Source organism: Aphis gossypii, unplaced genomic scaffold (genome assembly GCF_020184175.1).
Source record: "Aphis gossypii isolate Hap1 unplaced genomic scaffold, ASM2018417v2 Contig00763, whole genome shotgun sequence".
Taxonomy (NCBI): domain Eukaryota; kingdom Metazoa; phylum Arthropoda; class Insecta; order Hemiptera; family Aphididae; genus Aphis; species Aphis gossypii.
The window spans coordinates 14,969-29,419 of NW_026083270.1; the positions used below are offsets into that span (position 1 = coordinate 14,969).

The 14,451-nt window shown below is 24.5% G+C and overlaps 1 long non-coding RNA gene across 1 annotated transcript; it reads left to right on the top strand.

Moving 5' to 3' along the window:
• Nucleotides 1-2,659: 2,659 nt before the first annotated feature.
• On the top strand, nucleotides 2,660-3,467 carry LOC126555248 (uncharacterized). Its single transcript, XR_007606792.1, has 4 exons — nucleotides 2,660-2,699; nucleotides 2,854-2,946; nucleotides 3,015-3,217; nucleotides 3,318-3,467. It is a non-coding gene; the product is annotated as an uncharacterized LOC126555248 (long non-coding RNA).
• Nucleotides 3,468-14,451: the final 10,984 nt, after the last annotated feature.

Here is a 14,451-nt window from a genome sequence, read left to right on the forward strand (position 1 = left end):
TATTTATTAAATCTTCTAGTTGATTATTTAAAATTGTGGAGCGATAACGTATACGTCTATTACATTTTTCACAATATAATAAGAAAAATGAAACTCATCTAAAACGTCCCTTTTTTCCTTTCTTAACCTATCTATTTCAACTAGATCTATTATTTTTTTTTATATAAATTATTAATTTTTTTATTTAAAGCTCTTATATCTATTTTTTTTCTTTCTTCATCTTGATCAACACTTTTTTGGTTTTCTAAAACATTCAAATGTAATTCTTCAATCAAAGATCGGAGGTAAACGATTTGAGGAGATTCCATTTTATAATTCTGAAATTATAGGTAAATATTTATTCGTTTATTTTTTTATTTTAAATATAAAAAAGGTAATGTAAAAACTATATCTCATTTACACCACATCTAAAAAAAATAATTTGTACCACTTTTCAAGTTTATAATTCACACCAAATAAAATTTAAAAAAGGGGTATTATCTAATCTGTACTTACTAAAATTATAATTTGTAACATTGTTCACATTATTAAAATTATAATGTATAAATATAAGTAAATTTTTTGTTTAGCAATAATTCATAAAATGTATATAAAACAATCATACTTAATTATAAATAAATGTAAAACAAAAACTCTATATAAAATCAATCATACTTTAATTATAAATAAGTAAAACAAACTCTATATATTATATTAAATAAGTAAATTCTTGTTAAGTATATTATACTATTTTTTTTTTTTTTTAAAAAAATAAAACATAATTTATAATTATTTATATCAACTAAACTCTGAAAGAAAAAGCTAGTAACTATTTTTTGTTTATATATATATATATATATATATACCACAGAATATATTCCGTGTACATACCGTACATTTACTATAACTAAGCTAATTATAACAAAAAAATAATAATAACTAAAATTAAGTGTATAAGACGTAACAACACAAAATATTGTTTACGATGTATCTGTGTATATGTGGTTTGGAAAAAAAAAAATGTGAAGATATAAAATTAAACATATTATTATTATTATAATAAATGACATACTTTTAAATGTTGTACTACACACTAATCTTTTTGAACTATTCAAAATGTTTCGTACTATACTCAATTTTAGGGCTGGTACAAATTACATAGGTATTTCATTTCGTTTTTTTTTTAACGTGGTGTAAAAAAAAAAAAAAAAAAAAACTAAAATTTATTTATTTATGTAACGCAAATACATGTTATATTTTTGATACAAATGAACCTATTTGTGGTGTAAATATGTAAAATACCATTATTAAATGGAATCATTTTTTATAGTAGAAAATTATAATAGTAAATATTTAATTTAAAGCTAGTTAATAGTAGTAAAGTAATAGTACTTACATTTCTGTTAGCGTGGAGATGCTTGAAAAAAAAAATATACTGGCTTCTAGTTGTAGTGAACGGTCTTGGTGAAGATGGTTCAGCACGATTCAACGACGAAGTCCACTTTGTCGTATGTGTAAGAAATTTAAAAAAAGTTATTTATTCACTGAATAATAAAAGCAAGCTCGATGTATTGTTAAGTATAGAACAATGTCATCGGTCTATGCGTAAGTGAAGCTTAACTTTGTCTAATTCTTAATACTACCACAACCCATTTTATATTAAACTATTTGGGAGTAGTCCCCAAAAATATACGTGCGTGTCATGGTAAACAGGAAATTCGACTATACGTTTCTATTTCATATTTTACTATAACCAATTATTTAAATACATATTTTTTTTTAATATATATATATATATATATAAACGATTATTAAAACTATGTTCGTAATCCAATTATTTAATATATTAATATTTATTATTCTAAATCTAACCAACTAATATCAGCTCAGGGCAACAGGAATGAAGTAATGTAATATGTCGGATTTCTACATAGTGTTTTTACTGAACTAGCTGTATGTCTAATTCTTAATACTACCACAACCCATTTTATATTAAACTATTTGGGTGTAGCCCTCAAAATATACGTACGTGTCATGATAAACAGGAAATTCGACTATACGTTTATTTCATATTTTACTATAACCAATTATTTAAATACATATTTTAATCTTTAAAATATATGTGTGTATATATATATATATAAACGATTATTTAAACTATGTTCGTAATCCAATTATTTAATATATTATAATATGCAGGATTTCTACATATGAACTAGCTGTATGTCTAATTCTTAATACTACCACAACCGCTTTTATATTAAACTTTTGGGCGGCGTAGTCTCCAAAATATACGTACGTTTCTATTTCATGTTTACTATCACCAATTATTTAATTTTAATCTTACCTTGCTAAATTTACGTACCTTGCTAAATTGTATATAACCTTTCAAATCTGACATTGAAATGTAGAAGTCAATTACATTCTTTTAGATACAAATTGTACTTGTTATTACATTCTATTTTTCGAATTGAAAAGACGTACCTTTCAAATTTTATTCTAGTTAGTGTTTTAGCTGAACTGATTATTTTAAACTTAAGAGGAGGAGTAGAAGTGGTTATATATATATATATATAAGAGACTCATCGATACAGTATATTCAGTTTACTTCAACAGATTTACAATCTAGACTTTTTTTTTTAATAAAATTAATTTAATTTTGAAAAAATGTCCTGCTACTCTTTAAAAGCGATGACGAGGAGTCGGTTGTATTTTCCGAAGTAAGTAAAAAAAAACATTAATTTTTATTTATTTTCATTTTTTTTTTTATTATTATAATATAATATATAATTATTTTAATTAAAAGACATTAAATATTTTATGAAAAATTTATTTTGTAAACCGTCATCAGCTTATCGTCTATTTTAATTATAGGATAATATTGCAACAACATCTCAAAAAAAAGGTACATCGAAAAGGTTAGCTGTAAAACCGGAGAAGAAACCAGTATCGAAAAAGACGAAAAAGGTGAGTTATATAAATTTATAACATATTACGAAAAAGTAAAAAAATATAATTTAATTATTATTTTATAGAGCACTGCTATTTGTTATACAGACAAAATATTAGATTTAATAACAGATCCAACTATACCAACCGATGCAGAGAACACCTTGAATATAAAAAAGGATGATTGTTCATTAACGGTTAAGACACCTGTAGACAATACGGCTGTAGATTACTGGACTATAGCACATTATAAATGTGCTAAAATTGATAAAGTTGCTCTGCAAGATAGGTAATAATAATAATAATAATAATAATAAAATAATATATATATTTAACTAAAGTGAAATATTTATAATAAAATGTAATTTAACCTAACCTAACTTTTTTAGATGGAAGCATGCTGAATGCTCACTCAAAATATCTTAACAGGACAGCATCCGGATGATTTAACTACAGCCAAAGAAATGGTGACGCTCATTCAATCTGTTTTCGACAAAATGATGCGACATCCCGCCAAGAAGCTAATCAGACACAAACCAAAAAAATAAACTTATAAAATGTATGTAATAGGATATGGTGTTGGATTAATTTTATTTAATAAAAAAAAATTTTTTATATTTATATTTATTTTTTATTATAGATAAAAAAAAAAATAATAATAATTCATTTATAGGTTAAAATAAAAATAAAAATAAAAACAAAAAAAAATAAAAATAAAAATATTGAAAGTTAGTATACAAGTGGTATTAATTTCACATTTTTTTTTTTTTTTTTTTACAAGAACGATAAATTAAAATAAATTAAGAAACTTTTTTTATATTACATCACTAAATCTTGTAATATCATGTTCGACAATGAATTAAAATGAAATTGTAATAACTCGTACATAAATGAACAATCTTCACTTTGTATATTGCTGTAGCTGAAATCATAATTTTGAATATATTGATTTGTAAATTCGTTTCGTTGACAAGATGATGGTAACCCATTTACGTCAGACTTAATTAACGTATAAGCTGTATCAAACGTTTTTTGGTATGATTCCAATTTTTTCTGTTTTTCAACAATATACAAGTCAATACAATGTTGTAATTGTTTCAAACGATGAAGATCAATATGAGATAATGTTATATAATTATCATTAGAATATAAAACTATAGTTGATTGGTTTACATTAACAGAGTAGAAAAAATTATCAGCTATCTTAACACGTTTACAACGAGTATGCAAATTTTCGATAATTGTATTAAAATTGTTTTCGCACATTAACTTACACCACTGATCAAGATCTAACGTTACAACTTTTTTAGTTAATTTACATTCTAATAATATAATAATTGAAATTTGCTTATTAACTAGAAGTCCAACGGTTACACTTCTTACTAAAAGGACGAATATCGAACACAGATTTGATACAACGATTGATGGATTCATATTGATAAAATAAAAAAAAAAACAGTAAACAGTATTTTTTTCTAGAAATATGAATATGATCACTAGACAGCTTAGCTCAAACTAACAAGTTTTGTTTATCCATACATGTTATATACTAAACAAATGTAAGGTTACAAAAGAAAAAAAAAAAGAAAAAAAATGTGAACGTATAGTGTCTAGTTGGATAAACAGTAAAGAGTTATTATACTTACCTACCTAATTCGATAGAACCTGAAACATTTTTTAAAAATCATTAACATATTAAATTTAAATTAGACGCGTTATCCCACTAGGCTATACGTTCACGAGGTATTAAATAAGTTATTAACACATTTAAGTTTATTAAATTCAGATTTTTTTATTGAAATATAGAAAGTTAATGAACTAAACAACAGTATCATATGACCTTGATCCACAATCACAATCACAAATATCGATAATCTTACCATATTTTTTTACTACATTTTCAACAAACTGATTTCCTTTTGATAATAATACAAAAACACATTTCGGATTCCATCTTGAATGTTCAATCCATGGATTATCTTCTTTTTCCCAACGATGCAATATAATACCGCAGCCAAAACATTCAACAATATCTTTTTTCCCTGAATATATAAAACCGCTTTCAGCTAATGAGTATTTATCTTGAGATGAAGTCAACGGAAATAAATTGAATGTTTTCAATCTTGATATAAATGTAGTGAATTCTGGATATGTAGGATATGCATTGTTTCGTACTAACGAAACAAGTGAACAAAAACTGTTGTTAATTTGTTGAAAATTCATTTTTTATAAAAAAAAAAAAAAAAAACTTAAATGAATTAAACTTGATTAAAACTAACAGAACCTGATTGAACGATGGTTGAATATTAACTGAACTGTCTGAACTGAAATGAATTCAATAAAACGACTTTTATCTATAATTTATTAAAAAAAAAAAAAAAAAATGAAATTATTGTGTAACCTGAATGTTTAACTTACAAGGGAAATAAATAGTGTTGAAGTGTGTATACACTGTTTAAACTTTATGTGTAACAGGGGAAAAAATAATTGTTTAAAACTATATCTTAATATCCTAGTCAAATCCGCAGAACAAGTGCGCAGAACATTATGGTTTTTGAGAATCAGTGTTTTTTACTAGTACAGCGGAGAAAAAAAAAGTTTGAGGGGGAAAATCCCCCTTAAAATTTTACAATCTCCGCAGTCAAAAGTGCGCAGAACATACATTATGGTTTTTGAAAATCAGTGTTTTTTTTACTGGTACAGCGGAGAAAAAAAAGTTTGAGGGGGAAAATCCACCTAAAAATTTTAAAATCACCGCAGTCTGTAGTAGAGCGGAGAAAAAAAAGTTTGAGGGGAAAAATCCCCCTTAAAAATTTGCAATCTCCGCAGTCAAAAGTGCGCAGAACATACAAATGTATACTACTTATTTATTCTGACACTACTAAAAAAAAAAAATACCTTGATCATAGTGTGGAGATAGCGAAAAGATCAAATTCATCGTTCGATAATTTTTTAATTTCTAATCCTAAACTACAACGGTATGATCAATCGTAGGCATGCATTTATGATTCGGTTAATGATCACTTTAAAATATCGATATTCCTGTCACTTTGATTTGGTAACTTACGCTTGCTTGATAATTACTACCCTTGGACTAAAGGACTTTGGTCTTTATTATGTGAGAAAGTACCAAAAAATATGACCTAAAAAAATGAAGATATGGAATCATATTATAATATTCTAAAAACAATTAAAGTTAATTTAAAGGCAGACGGGAAACCTAAAACCTCAAGATATTTCAAATGGATGAACGTTGTAAAACCTCTATATGATCGAATGAAAATTGATGAAAAACAATTAAATGAGGAAGTATATGAAAATAAATAACACAAAGTTAAAACTCCTTCTCAATTAAAATTAAAAGAATTTGATAACTTTTATCTAGCTCAGGCGCAAAACGAAGAAAAATTATTGATGATACAGCCATATCAAATGAACCATTTGATTTTTCTTCTTCAGTGATTAGTTCTAAATTTGAAGAACCTCCAACTGATCAGCTATTTAAATTTAGTTTATCACCGTCAGTTAAGAAAGGATCTGGTTTATATAAAGATGTAATACCTCATACACAATTAGTGTATTATGATGATCCAAATGAATTAGTTGTTAGATTAATCTTTTACATCGTCCCAAAATGCTGGTAATACTGGTGTAAATAATGAAATCATATCTATTATAGAAGAATTACGTGAGAGGAATATTATAGTTTAATGTCTACATTTAAGGGTTTAGCTAATGAGCTACATCGGCCTTCAAGAAAAGTATTTCCAAGACGTAGTATAATAACGTGATTTAAAGATGACCTTTGGCAAGCTGATTTAATGGATATGCAATCTCATTCTAAACAAAATCTTGGTTTTAAGTATATTTTAGTTGTTATAGATACATACACGAAATATGTATGGCTAGAATCATTGAAAAATAAAACAGGAAAAGAATTTACAAAAGGTATGTTTAATATATTAAAACAAGCTAATCCAAAATTATTACAAACAGATAATGGTACAGAATTTTATAATAATCAATTTCAACAGTTAATGAAAAAAAATAAAATAAGACATTATAGTACGTATAGCGTTATCAAGTGTTCAATTGGAGAACGTGTTATACAAACTCTAAAAAATAATATATACAAACATTTTACTGCATCAGGTACATGGAATTGGTATAACAAAGTATCAAAAATTATTTATAATTATAATCATACAAAACATAGATCAATTAAATGTACACCATATGAAGCTAGAATAAATACAAGTAAAATCAAATCAAATATACAAACAAATAAAACATTATATAAACCAACATTTAAAATTAATGATAAAGTAAGAATATCAAAATATAAGCATATATTTAGTAAAGGATATACACCGAATTGGACAACAGAAATTTTCACAGTATCAAAAGTTTTACATACAGAACCAATAACTTATCAGCTAAAGGATGGATCAAACAATATAATTCTAGGTGGTTTTTATGAGCAAGAAATTGAATTGACCGATTTTTCGAACACATTTCTAATTAAAAAAATTTATAAAATGCTTGTTAAATGGATGGGTTTTGATTCCAGTCATAATTCATGGATATTATCGAAAGATATTATTAAATACATTTTTTTTTTATATATTTTACCTTTTTATAAAAAATAAAAAAAACAGTATTAAATAAAATTATTTTAGTTATTCATATAATGTTTTCCTTTCACTTTGAACGGCACCTACTGATGATAATAATTTAAATTTAGAAATAATTATTATCACTAGATAGCGTGGAAAAAACACTTAATATCGATTCTCTTAAACATAGTGAATATTAGAATAATTATTTTTTTAATTTATAACGTTCGTATGCTAGTGAATTAATCCCATCGTTTGTTATAAAACGTTTATCATCGTTACCACTTAGTACAAGCTTATTCATTGTTTTAGAACAGTGGTGCGCAACGTGGGGGTCGCCAAAAATTTTACACCAAATGGAAAAGTTATATACTCGTATTATATAGTATGTATATTATTATTATTATTTTATACATATATTTTATTTCTATATTTTAATTTAGAAGTATTAAAATTAACGATTTAATTTATATGAATAATATGTTTGTATTAAATGTATACATTAATACTATTGAGTAAATATATATTATAATTTTACATAATGTTGGTAGGTAGGGGTGGGGGTCGTATTATCAAAATAAATAATTTTGGGGGTCGTGGACCAAAAAAGGTTGCGCACCACTGTTTTAGAATGAACAACATGTTTATTCTATTGAATAAAATTCATGTTTCTACAAGTTTGTTTATTATCAAGAAAGATATGATTTACGTATGCATTTAATACTTCTATATAATTTTTAAAATACATATGTTGATTAATTACATATTTTTTCACACCTTTAACTTTTTTTACCTCATCGTTGTTTTCAGTCTTGTAAGCATATAATTTCGGTCTTAATGAAACAAATTCTTTTAAAATTTTTCCTCCCATTTCATCTTTAAAATAACCAGGTTGATTTTTATGATTTTCGCTAAAACAATAATGATCTTTTGGATAGTTTGATGTATCAAAATACGGAAATAAATCATATCTAATATCATCAAAAAAATTAAATGTTCGAATATTATATATCAGAGAATCTGTATCCGAGTACAATAATCGTATTTTATTATTATATTTATTTTTCATTACATTATAATGAAAATCATACATAAATGTTTTCGAGACATCTAAAATTGCAGACCCTACATAAATTGCTTTATCTAATTTGATAGTTTCCTTATGTTGGTGAATAGCCATAAGATTTTCAGATTATATAGTTCTATCTTTAAAAGTGTTTTTCGTCATCAATTTATTTGCTTGTTTATCTGATGAAACCAGTTTTAAAGAAACTCTAGTTCGAACATTCTCAATACATTTACCAAAAACGCTATTAATTAATAACTTCCAAAAATCTTTTTCAAATCTGTTTTTAGCTTCTATCCTCATTCTCGTACATAGTTCGATATATGAGGCCATCCATTTACTCTGTGAAAATTTGATTGCTAATTTTACTAATTTAAGACCATTAGCAATTGCTTGTTTTAAATTTTTATAGTGTAATATATATATATATTTTTTTGATGATAAAGTAGTTAATAATTTTTTAACTTTTGAATTTGGAGGACATTCGTTTAAAGGTAAAAACGGGAAATCATTATGTTTTTCATGTAAATATTCAGGATAATCAATATCAACTTCTAATATATATCCGACTTTTGAATCATCAGGAATTTTAGTAACATCTATGTTCAAGTCATCAACCCATTCGAAATCTTTGAAAGGTAGCTCAGTTAACATCGATTTTCCATATAAATTTACACAATCAAGATATGTAATCCATGAAATTGATTTATTAGGATTATAGTTCAAACCTTTAATGTTTGGTATGTTTGCTTTAGCATATCTTTTAACTGATTGACAGATACCCCCTCTGATTGAGGATTCAAAATATAAAAGCATGTTATAATCAGCCAATTTTTCTAATTTAACCTTAGTATATTTAAGCATACAATCGAAAGCAAAGCCTGGAGCAGTCATATAATGAGCAGGATCTAGACTAAGAGTAGATAAACATAAATCTCTAAAATTTTCGAACACATCCGTTAGTATGGTGACATCAGTTTTCAAATAAAGATCACTATACTCACCCAAAGTTTTAATATTAAATACTTTCCAAATTTTTTTAGCATGAGAATAATCATTATTATTAATTTCTTCATTTTTTAAAGAGTTATAAAATGCAGATTTTGAAGGTAATCGAGTTTCGTTTAATTTACTCCAACTATCAATATACTCATAAGGGAAAACCCCTTTTCGTGTGACTAAATCAAATGTTTTATTAGAAAATAATTTTAAAGTTTCTTTAAACCTTGATTTATCTTCAAGTAAATTTTTTGCAAGCTCGCTTAATGAGGAGGCCATAAAACGGAATGTATCAACGAATTTTATACTAAATCTCGGAGCAACCTCTTTACTAAAAGATATATATTTTTCTACAGAATTTGGAATAACATGTATATTCTTATCATCAAAACCAAGTTCTCGAATTATAAAGTGACTATCGTAAGATAAGTTATGAAAAAAAATTGGAACAAATGATGGGTTGGTTATTTCAAAATTACATTTAAAACAAATACATTGTCTATATTTACCAGTAATATGACAGTGATCTCTAACTTTAAATAATTCATTTTCTTCAAAAGATAATAAACATATTTTACAAACCTTTGCTATTTGAAATTCTTTTTCCTCCTTTTCAGTCAACGTAATCATTGGTACATTAATTTGATAAATATCATTTATTTTTTTTGAAATATCAATCATATTTTCCATAAAATTTTTTGCCGCATCAATACCTCTATAAATTATTGTTTGTTGGAATTTTAAACTGTTGCATTAACTTTTCTGTGATAATATTATAGTCAACTTTTACATAAAATGCATAACTCATAATTTCATGTAAATGTGTGATATAAGTTTTACTAGTATTAGTGAATTCATTTGTCTGTTTAGGTTTTAAAATACATTCAAAGTCAGCATAAATAACAAATGGTATTCTAGAAGTTTTTTTATAACTTTTAAAAAATATGAATTTATTTTCTTTTCCTTCTTCAAACATTATCGGTCTTCCTAATTTATTCTTACTACACATTTTTTTATGTTCAGTTAATCCTGTTTCACCCCAAAGTTTACTTTTACATGGTTTATTTCCAAAAGTTGTAAAACACCTCTTACAAATAATTAATTTAGAACAATTTTTAGTTTTCTGACTTCTAATAAATCTTGAAAAATCTTTAATATAACAATAATGTGATGTTTTATGATTATTGACAAAAAATAAATCAAAATGATTTTTTTCTTCTTTATTATTTATAAATAGAGGGAAAATAGTACCTTTATTATTTAAACTATAAACATTAACTGAAACATTATTTAAACGTTCAAATTTTTTAATTTGATTTATTGGTGTTGGGAAATCAATACATTTAAAATCTAACTCACTCTTTTTTTCGAGAAAATCAAAATATTTTGGTTAAATCGTGATTTATTAGAACGCTTATCATATTTGGTCAGTATAGAATATTTAAAACAGTATTTATCTTTATTTTTAACGTTTATAATAGCCTTTTTTTTCGTATAAATTTAAGTAAATCTGCACCTCCTTTTAATGGATTTACTAAATTGATTCTCAACTGTAACCCATCTATTGAAACAAGTGTCCATCCTGAACCTTTAGCAATAAATTCAGATTCTTCAGCTAATATTTTATCAAACTTTGTGTTTAACAAACTAGCGAAATCGGATGAATTACATGCTAAAACATTCGAAGTTTTAAAAGCCACATCTTGTTTATCATGTGTTATAGGACGTGTGTAAGTAGCGTCAACGTGTAAATTAAATTTGATCGACGTTTTAATACACGATTGTTTTAACTTAAAATTAACCCATGTGAAATATAGTTAAAAAATAATTTGTAATCTATATAATTTTCACAGTTCTTAATTATGAAAGTTTTTGAACCTTTTCTAAATATTTCTATTTCAATAAGTCCACTTCCAATCGTGTTCATACGCTGTTTTTTTGTTATTATATTTCTGTTTATAATGAGGCTGAAATAATAAAAAACACATAATATTTATATATAAATGTATGTTTTTTTGTTTTACATTTTTAAAAAAAATAATAATAATAACATTCTTAAATAAACTATGAGTACTTAGTTTTTTTAAAAAAAAATCATTTTAGATTCAAACAAAAAGATTCTGTTAATAAATTTAGATCATCCAATAATGTACAATAATCGCTATGCAGATGATAAGCTAAAAGCTAACGTCTGTTTTCGAAATCTAACATAACCATACAAATCATAATATTTATTAACAAGTAATATTTCATTTCTCAAATTTATTATATTCTCTTTTAAGATTTTTATTTTTTTATATCTTGTAAAAGTGTTTTAGCTAAGTATTTTTCATATCTTAATATTTTAATTTTTCTTTTGATTAAAATTATGGTTTTTCTTTGTTCATGTTTACTTTGTACTTCCTTCTCATCATTATTATCGATTTCTTCATCCAATCGATGAATTTCAATTAAGATATGGTTAAGTAAATCCATTTTTTAAAAAAAAAAAACATTTTTTTTATGTTTTGGAAAAGCTATTGTGAACAAAGTAATACTTCTATACAAGTAGGTGTATAAAAAAGAAAAAATGGAAAATAGATTTATTTAAACAAATTTATTTATTAAATCTTCTAGTTGATTATTCAAAATTGAGGAACGATAACGTAAACGTCTATTACATTGTAGACCAATATAATAAGAAAAATTATAATCGTCTAAAATGTTTCTTTTTTCATTTCTTAACTTGTCTATTTCAATTAGGTTTATTATTTTTTGTTTTTATAAACCATGAATCTTTTTATTTAAAACTCTTATATCTATTTTTTTCTTTCTTCATCTTGATCAACACTTTTTCGTTTTCTAAAACTTTCAATTCTAATTCTTCTATCAAAGATTGGATATATATGATTTGAGGAGATTCCATTTTTTTAAAAAAATCTGAAATTATAGGTAAATATTTATTCGTTTATTTTTTTATTTTAAATATAAAAAAGTAATGTAAAAACTATATCTCATTTACACCACATCTAAAAAAAAATGTATTTTTTTTTAATAATTTGTACCACTTTTCAAGTTTATAATTCACACCAAATAAAATTTTAAAAAGGGGCATTATCTAATCTGTACCTACTAAAATTATAATTTGTAACATTGTTCACCTTATTAAAATTATAATTATAATAAAATGTATATATATATAAGTAAATTTTTGTTTAGCAATAATTCATAAAACATATAAAATCAATCATACTTTAATTATAAATAAATGTATAAGTAAAACAAACTCTATATATATTAAATAAGTAAATTCTTGTTAAGTATATTATACTATTTTTTAAAAAAATAAAACATAATTTATAACTATTTATATCAACTAAACTCTGTAAGAAACGAGAAAAAGCTTGTAACTATTTTTATATATGTGGTATATATAAATATATATATATATATATTTATATATACCACAGAATATATTCCGTGTATATACCGCACATTTACTACAACTAAGCTGATTATAACAAAAATAATAATAACTATAATTAAGTCGTTATAATCAGCTTAGTTGTAGTAAATGTATAAGACGTAACAACACAAAATATTGTTTACGATGTATCTGTGTGACTGTGTATATGTGGTTTGGAAAAAAACTATTAAAATATTTATTTTTTTATTTTTAAAAATGTGAAGATATAAAATTATACATATATTATTATTATAAATGACATACTTTTAAATGTTGTACTACACACTAATCTTTTCGTACTATTCAAAATGTCTCGTACTATACTCAATTTTAGGGCTGGTACAAATTACATATTTCATTTCTTTTCTGACGTGGTGTAAAAAAAAAATACTAAAATTAATTTATTTATGTAACGCAAATACATGTTATATTTTTGATACAAATTACATATGTATTTAAATGAACCTATTTGTGATGCAAATTATTAGTCCAGTCGATATAATGAAAAATAGGGGGGGGGGGGGTAACTGGAAAGTATTCCGAAGTTAATGGAATTTTAACAGGTTGTCTAGGGATACTCTAGGATGACTATCCTAAGTTTTCGACCTCGAGGACCTTGTGCTAACTTAAGGGGGTGCAAAAACCTCAAAACTATCAGATTTTTTCAGTTTTTTTGCTTATATCTAGTAAACTAATCATATTTTGTTTACAAAAAGCAAAGTTAAGATAATTGCAGTTGTCATATTCAATGTACATAGTACGTAGAAACAATTTCAAATTATTAATATACACGAAGGTTTCGATCCCATAACTACATATTGATATATTATAATATAGTATTTGGTACCATAATTTCCATTATAACTTTTAAGCGCTGTGCGTTGTCGTTTAAAAACGGAGATATAGTCAATAGATCTATTTTTAGGAATTTCTGGTGAATTAAATATTACACTTATCGTAATAATGACGATTTGTCTAGCTATATTTTATTTTTAAATACTTTTATCAATGATGTTATAAAATCCGATTGGTGTATATTAATATAAATAAAATAAAAGAATAAAAATAATACGTGTATAATCGAATACCATTATATTGATTTTAATAAATTATGTTATAGTCAGCTCTCAGCTATTGTGAGATATTGTACTGTTTTATTTGTACTTTTGACGCTGTTTATACAACATACAACTTAGAAATCACTTTTTTGGGTAAGTAATATTTTATCATATTATATTGAATGTATTTTTCATGTTGTTTTTATTTATAGGTACGCATTATATAATATACTCTAATATATAATCTATGTTTATTTATTTATTGTATTAATTATTAAAATTAGTATATAAAATAGTTCGTAGATGAGATAAAAAATATGCATCATTTTGTAAATTGTC